This window comes from Malania oleifera, chromosome 7, assembly GCF_029873635.1.
Source record: "Malania oleifera isolate guangnan ecotype guangnan chromosome 7, ASM2987363v1, whole genome shotgun sequence".
In the NCBI taxonomy this organism is placed as follows: Eukaryota; Viridiplantae; Streptophyta; class Magnoliopsida; order Santalales; family Ximeniaceae; genus Malania; species Malania oleifera.
Genome location: NC_080423.1, coordinates 72,551,898 through 72,560,679, shown reverse-complemented (window position 1 = coordinate 72,560,679; position 8,782 = coordinate 72,551,898).

Below are 8,782 nucleotides of genomic sequence, written 5' to 3'. Positions count from 1 at the left end.
TAATAATTATTATTATTATTATAGTAATAATATAAGGATAATAATAATAATAATAACATCAATAAGGTAATAATAATAATAAATAATAATAATACTACTACTAATAGTAAATAATAATAATTATAGTAAAAATAAAAATAATAAAGATGCTATCAGTAAAATAATAATAATAATTATACTAATAAAAATAAAGTAATAATACTAATATTAAAAGTAAAAATTAATAATAATAATAATAATAATAATAATAATAATAATAATAATAATAATAATGATAACATTACTAATAAAAATGAAGATAATAAAAATAATAATAACCAAATAAGATACTAATGCTAATAATAATAATAATAATAATAATAATAATAATAATAATAATAAGGTAAAAAATAAAAATAAAAATAAAAATAATAATAATAGTAATAATAATCCAGAATAATTATAGTATATTAATAATAATAATAATAATAATAATTATAAGAAAGTAATAATAAAATAACGATAATAAAAATACTAATAATAATAAAATAATAAAAAGGAACCCCTTGTTTTATTTGGCTAGAGCAAAAATAGGGTGTCTACAGTATGTATGGTACATATAGCTTGACATAGTACTTGTGTAAAAGTATTTTATGATTTTGTTTGTGTTATAATATAGCGTAATTTTCAATAATTAACGAATACTCATACTAGCTACTCTAAAGAGCTTTATACGTTATTCTAACTTGGACACCAAAAACCATTAAGCTGGGTGTTAGGAGGTGACAATAATGGGATAAATTTTTTTTTGGGGGGGAGGGGTGGGGCGAGGGGAGATAGCATTACATGTATTCTCTAGGAAAAGTACAAATTCAGGGAAGAACTAAAGTCTCATATTTGGGGCAATTTTTATATTATGTAGTTATAGATAGTTTGCATGAATACTTCAAAAAATTAATATTACAAACAGATATGACTTGAGAATAATATTATTTTTTTATCTTTCTTGTTTCACAAAGTTCCATCAGTGTTACACTTTTTGGATGCATCATCCTTGTGAAAGCATCCTCCTTGTGGATGTGCCTATGCATCCTCTCTACGGATGTGCCTATGCATTCAACCTCCTCTTAGATGCATCCTCCTTGTGGATGCATCTTCGTTTTCGATGTGGCTTCCTTTTGAATGGACCATCGTCTTGGATATGTGCTCCTTTTAAATGCATCCTCCTTATGGATCCATCTTGCTTTTGGATGTTGTCAATTCTAATTACTTGATATGGTTGCATAATGCGTACATGTTTTTTTTTTTTTTTTTATTGTTATCATAGTTGTATAACTTGTTCAGTTGGGAAATTTTCATATGATAGATATTCATCTTTTATGGATGATAGCTTTACTTGTTGGATGTTCTAACTTTAATGGATACATGTACTACTGTCGTGAATTATTAATTGCTACATGATTGCATGCTAGTCTAGAATGCCTTCTGCATGGCAGATGTAGTTGATGTGTACTGCATGCTGGTAGTAGATATAAGTTCTCATGTGCCTTGAACTTCTTACAAATGACTTATTTGAACCTATCAGGTGTAGATTTTATGGGAAAATGTCCAATTTACAAACGACATGCTGTCGAAATTTCATTAAAATTTTTTCAAAAAAAAAAAAAACCATGTACAACGATAATTATGATAAAATGAATGTTAAAATATTTTTGAAGGGATGAGTGAAAGTTAGGAATCATAAGAAATAAGGCAATGTAGGCTTAGTTCATTTAAAGAAGCATTCATTTATATGTTTTTGGTCAGGTAAGCCTAAAGCATTCATTGTCGAGCCTAAATCATTGAAAATATTAGAAACACTTGGTTAAGGATTTGAAAATTTGAAAAAGGCATAAGTTGAATATATACATAACTCCGAGGGAGCATCATCTTCATAATTATTTAAATTAAATACTCTCATCATCTCATAACGTTCATGTCCAAATGCCTAGATGAATAATAATACTGCACTGAACTCAATACTATCCACTATTCTATGCTATTTATATTATGAATTTAATGGATACATGTACTACTGTCGTGAATTGTTGATTGCTACATGATTGCATGCTAGTCTAGAATCCCTCTTGCAAGGCAGATGTAGTTGATGTGTATTACATGCTGGTAGTAGATATAGGTTCTTGTGTGTCTTGAACTTCTTATAAATGACTTATTGGAACCTATCAGGTGTAGGTTTTATGGGAAAATGTTAAATTTACAGACGGCGTGTTGTCAAATTTTCGTTAAAATTTTCCCAAAAAAAAAAAAATCATGTACAACAATAATTATGATAAAATGAATGTTAAAGTAATAACAATTGTATTGACATCTCCGTCAGTCCTAATTAAAATATTGCGCAGATAAGGTCAAATTCTAAGTTGGATTCGTCTAACAAGTGAATAGGTAAATGTAATATGCATGTATTTCAATGATTTTATTTGTATTTATTTAGTTTTACTTTTTAATTGAGAGGAAAAAGTCTAGTGTCATAGCAAGAGTGTGGTTGAAGCAGATGGCGTGCACTCTACTTCCTATATATATACTCTTCTCCTACCATATGTGCCAATGATGGTTACAACCTGTGCATTATAACCTAACTCTTGTTTTATATGTATATTACAAAAGATTCGAATCATTCTAAGCATTTTCTTTACAATGAAATTACTAGCAAACTTTATATGTATGTTATTTTGTATGTATATATATAAATATACGTGCGTGGATTATCATTTTCTCCTAAATTATGAGTAACTTATTCTTTCATTTCCTTTCATTTTTCTCAATTTCCTTCAAAACTTTTCAAAATGCATCTATCTAAAAGGAGGAGCATGTAATGAAACATGACTCCTATTTTAAGTCCTCTCCTATTTTAAGTCATATGCACATTTTCCCTTCTATTCAAATTATTTGATTTCTCAAATAACCGTTTTATTTTTTAGGATGACAAACTGATTAAGAAGAATACAAATTAAATAATTAATTAAGGGTACCATCACTGATGGTATATTTTATTCATCAAAAGGTGATTGCAAACTTATTGGCTATTCAGATAGCGATTGGGGAAGAGATCTTGATGAAAGAAAAAGTATGACTGGATTCACATTCTTTATGGGAGATACAATGTTTACATGGTCATCAAAGAAGCAACCCATTGTAACGTTGTCATCATGTGAAGCTGAGTATGTTGTTGCCTGCTTAGCTATTTGTCATGGTATATGGATCAGGAATGTACTTAAGTATGTGAGATTTCTTAAAAATGACCTCATAGAAGTCTACATCGATAATCAATTAGTGATTGCACTTGCGAAAAATCCAGTATTCCATGAAAGAAGCAAGCATATTGATACTTGGTATCATTTTATCAGGGAGCATGTCAAGAAGAAAGAAGTGGAGTTGATATCTTGCAGAACATATGATCAGATTGCTGACATTTTCACGAAGCCACTTAAGCATGATATTTTTGCAAGACTAAAGACAATGCTCGGAATGACAAAACTAGGAGAGTCAAGTTTAAGGAGGGATGTTGAAAATTAAACTTGACTGGAGTCATCAGCAGCCGCACCAACCAGCCGCTTCTGTTGACATTGGAGATCAGCGGCCACCAACCCTTCACCAAATTCAGTCCACCATTGTTGATTATAATCTTCACCTATCGTCCATCCTTTGCTATAAATAGATGTGTGTGTATGTAATGTAATATGTGGTGTAGCGAGAGACATTAACCAATGAGAAGAAGTGTTTTTGTATTTTGAATTCCTCTGTAATTTTTCAAATTGGAATCAATTGAGTGTTTATTATGCAAATTGAGTGTAATCCTCACTGAGTTTCAATCACAACCAATGATTGGGTGAGTCCCCTCCACCTATTAGTTATAAAGGATCAAACATACACTTGCATACAATGTAAATTCAGAATATATCCACAACCATAGCAATATAAAAAGAGCAATAATAAAGACAACAACACTAGGAATTACGTGGTTCGGCAAAGCCTACATCCACGGGAGCAATCGACAAGAGATTTCATTATAAATGTAAAGACCCGGAAAATTAAAATGATTGAAATAATAATGAAAAAAAAGATAAAATAACAAATAAATAAATAAAAGGAATGGCGTGGGAGAAATAAAAAAAGAAAAAAATTAAATTAAATTAAGATAAATTAAATAATTGAATAATTAGTTATTAAATTAAACATTATTACATTCGATTTAAAAAAACTAATTAAAATAAGATATATATATATATATATATATATTTATAGGTAAGTATATAATTGTGTTGTTGGAATTATGGCGTGGGATATGGTAAATTGTAGAATTATGGAAATGAAAGATTGGGTAACAAATTTCGAGGATGAAATTTCTTAAGCAGGGGAGAATGTAAAGACCCGAAAAATGAAAATGATTGAAATAATAAAAAAAATAGATAAAATAACAAACAAATAAATAAAAGGAATGGCTTGGGAAAAAGAAAAAAAGAAAAAAAATTAAAAAATTAAATTAAATTAAGATAAATTAAATAATTAAATAATTAGTTATTAAAGTAAACATTATAACATTGGATTTAAAAAAAAAACTAATTAAAATAAGATATATATAAAGTAAACTTCTTGAAGCATTTTGCTTTAGGAAGATGTTTGTTTCAGAAGCAAAAGAAAAGGCACGCCAACCCCTCCCCCCTGAGTTTTTTTTTTCTTGCGCCGCGGCCATTTTTGTCTCCATCTCTCTCTCCCTCTCAATTTCTCGACAAATTGGAAAACGAAAGGTGTCGTTGGATTCCTAGTTCTGCCACCGACATTTCTACTGGAGCAGATTTGTCGTGGGAATGGCTTAGGCATTACTACTGAGAAAAGGTAACTTTTTTCCATTTTTGCAATTTCTCTTTATATATGCTGTTAAATCGACGATCGAGTACCACCACGTGGTCTTAACCGCGATTGTCGTCATTTTGACATGGTTAAATATTTAATTGGGGTTTTCTAGGCCCCATTCCAAAGCGAGAGTGAGATTTAGAAAATTTGACAAAATGGTTATATTTTCGAGCATAACTATTTATTTGGAAATTATGGCCCTAGAAAATATTTAAATAGTATTTTATTTAGGAACAATTGAATGGAACTAGGGTTTTTGAATTAGGGTCCTGGTGAGCACCGCGGGCATCTATGTGGGATTCTTGTTGGTGTAGTTCAAGAATTCAAGTAAAGAAAAAATGAATTGTGTCATAAATACGTGTAAATTTTTTGGTATGGGTTTAAAATGTCAACCATTTAAATTATGTTTTTTTTTCCAAATTTAAGACTTTTTATTAGATACGTGTAGACACCCCATTTTTACCCAGGCCCAATATATGTATTACTATTATTATTATTATTATTATTATTTTATTTATTCTTATTATTATGATTATTATTAATTTCCACTAATCTTATTATTATTATTATTATTATTATTATAATTATTATTTTCTTTATTATTATTATTATTATTATTTTTCATTAGTATTATTAATATTACTTTTATTTTTATTTTTTTCTCTATTTATATTGTTTATTATGATTATTATTATTATTTATTATTTTCATTATTATTGACATTATTTTTAATTATTATTATTATTATTAGTATTTTTACCTTTATTATTACTATTATTATTATTATTTTATTTATTTATTTATCTTTGTTATTACTATTATTATTATTATTATTATTTTATTATTATTATTATTACCTCATTATTATTATTATTATTATTATTATTATTATTATTTCCTTATTACCATAATAGTAGTATATATTATTTCCAAAAAAAGAAAAATACCATAAACCAAAAAGGAAATATTTTTAGGGTTTTTTTTTTTCAAAATTATTTTTATAAGAAGGGGGGCGCTGCGAACACAGCCGCCCGGGGGGGGGGGGGTGCGCACAGCCAGGCCAGAAAACAAAAAAGAAAAAACTTCTCCGGCTTCTTCTTCATCTTCTACCTCTTCTTCTCCTTCGGCTTCTTCTTCCCTTGCCTCCAAGCTCTCCCGATTTTTTTTTTTCTTTTTCTTTTTTTTCTTCATCTTTCCCTGCCTCCATCTTCTCCGGCCGCTAGGCACCGCTGCAACCTCACGACCACGAACAGCACCTCCAGCCCACGCCGCGAACATCCACAGCCACCGGTGGCCTCCCCTTGCCGCCTCCACTAGTAGCCACCGCAAGCCACCACCGGCAGCAACTCCGTCAACCTCGGCCGAGACTAGTCTCGGTCCTCTGTCGTCACTCCCCGTAGACCAGCATAGCCCCACTCTGGCCGCTCCATCAACTCTTGCTACTCATGCATCGCCGTCATCACCTCTCACACTGCTCATCTTCGTCTCCATTGCCGCGCCCAGCTCCGGTCTTTAACTCCGGCCACGACCCAGTTCCTGCAAACCCAGACACATACCAGCTCCCGCAAATCCAGCTTTAACCACCTCACGGCCAGCCTCCAACCCCTGCTGTGAGTTCCCTCCACATATTGACACACACACACTAACCCACACAGTGCACACACACAACATACACAATACACACGTGCACGTGTATTTTATTTTATTTTATTTTTTTTATTTATTTACTTATTTATTTCTCTGTTTCTTTATTTATTTATTTTATTTTGATTTGTTTTAATATTTAAAAGTGAAGACTTCATGGGTATGTATATTAATATATTATTTGTTGTAGTTGGCATCTAGGCTTTTTATTATATATACGTAAAATTTTAATAGTGTTTATGGTTTCATTTTATTGTGGTGATATTTGTTTAGATTTTTTGTGATAATTATTTTAAATACTAATCGGTTCATGCTCATTATTGTAGGATTTTGTAGTGGGGAGGTAAGAGTTCTATTGTTTGATATTTAAATATAATAAGTTTTGATTGTCAAATATTATCGAATGTGTCATACTTATGTTATACATTTAATATTTAAATTTTTTTTTAGGTCATATTTAAGCATGTGATTAACATTTAGGGTCATGGTAACGTTTATCTAAATAGGTCGTGTTCATTGTTGTGTGTATTTAGGGTTTTTGGTTGTTATTACATTCATTTTATGTTTAATAATTGTATATTCAAGATTGTGTATTAACTTTGGTCGCCACATTGAATGGGTACGCATTTATTTTAGAAATAACTTGTTTCCATAAATTCAATTATTTTCTTGCCATTTTCATTAGCTTACATATTTTAATTCTAAATTTGATTTGTTTCCTTAGTTAATTGTTCATACATGCGTGTGTTTGTTTTAAGGAAAGTGTTATAAAATATGTGCATTATATGTAACACTACTATTTATAATATGGTCATTATATTATCATTACTATTGATATTATTTATTATTATTACCACTATTGTATTTATCATTATTACTGTTAATATATTTAGTATTACTCCTATTATCATCATTCATTCATTCATTCATTATTATTATTATTATTATTATTATTATTATTATTATTATTATTATTGTCCTTACCATTTATTAGCATTATTATTATTATCACATACTTTTTTTTTACTATTTTCTATGTTTATATTTTATTACAGTATTTAGTATTCATAGTATTTTTGTTAAGTATTTTCATGTGTTTATCCCTATGATTTTATTGCGGGGGTATGAGCCTTCGGGCATCACGTACCCTAAGCTCTGAGGGAATATATATATGTATATATTATCTTTATTTATTTATTATTCTATTTATTTATTTATTTTTTACATATGTTTATAAGTTCATAAAAAGGAGTAATTTAAAGAATTATTAGATTAACTTTGGGATAATTTTAAATTAATTAGGTACCGTTCATAAGAACGGGCGCGTAGGGGGTGCTCGTACCTTCCCCTCGCGTAACCGAACTCTCGACCCCAACTCTGGTAATGTAGACCGATTCTACCCCTAACGGGGTAGTAATCATGTGTTCTAACCGCACTAAAGGTTAGTGGCGACTCCGATATCTATGTTTTTTCATGAAAATATTAAAATAATTTTGATTTCGCCGCCCGGGGCCACACGCGCTCGCCAGGACCCCACGACAGCTTGGCGACTCCGCTGGGGATTTAGTGAGTCGAGCCATTAATTAATTGGAGGTTATCCCAAGTTTAAATTTAATAAATTTTTTAATTACTCCTTATTTTGTAAATATTGTAATTTGTAAACAATTTTGATTAATTGTAAATATTTTACTTCCATAATTAGTAAATAACCTCAATTAACTAAAAATATTTTGTTTCCTAATTTGTTGAGCATTAATTGTAGATATTTTGTTTCCAAATATTCTGAATAAGCATATTAATTGTAGATATTTTGAATAAGCATATTAATTACCGATATTTTGTTTCCTTATTTTTTTTGTTTCCAAATTTTTTGTGAATAAATATATTAATTGCATATATTGTGTTTCCTTATCTTTTGAATATATATATTAATTGTAGATATCTTGTTTTCATATTGTTTATAGCATGTGAATAAATGTGGGGGTAGCGGGATTAGGTTAAAAATTAAATTCACACACTCGCGCTTTATACCCGAGTTTTCCTTACTAGGACTAGATAGGAGTGTAATAGCGTCAGTCCCTTCGTGGCAGAGTTTGATGGGACCCGCGAACCACTCCACTCAGTGTGGGTTTTATTCGAACCCCTATGGGGGAGGATGAAATTCCAAACTGGGAACCTTTTTTTCAATAGGGTTAGAGCCTACCCACACATACTTGTCTATAGTCTTCCCTAATTAGAATAGAGCCAT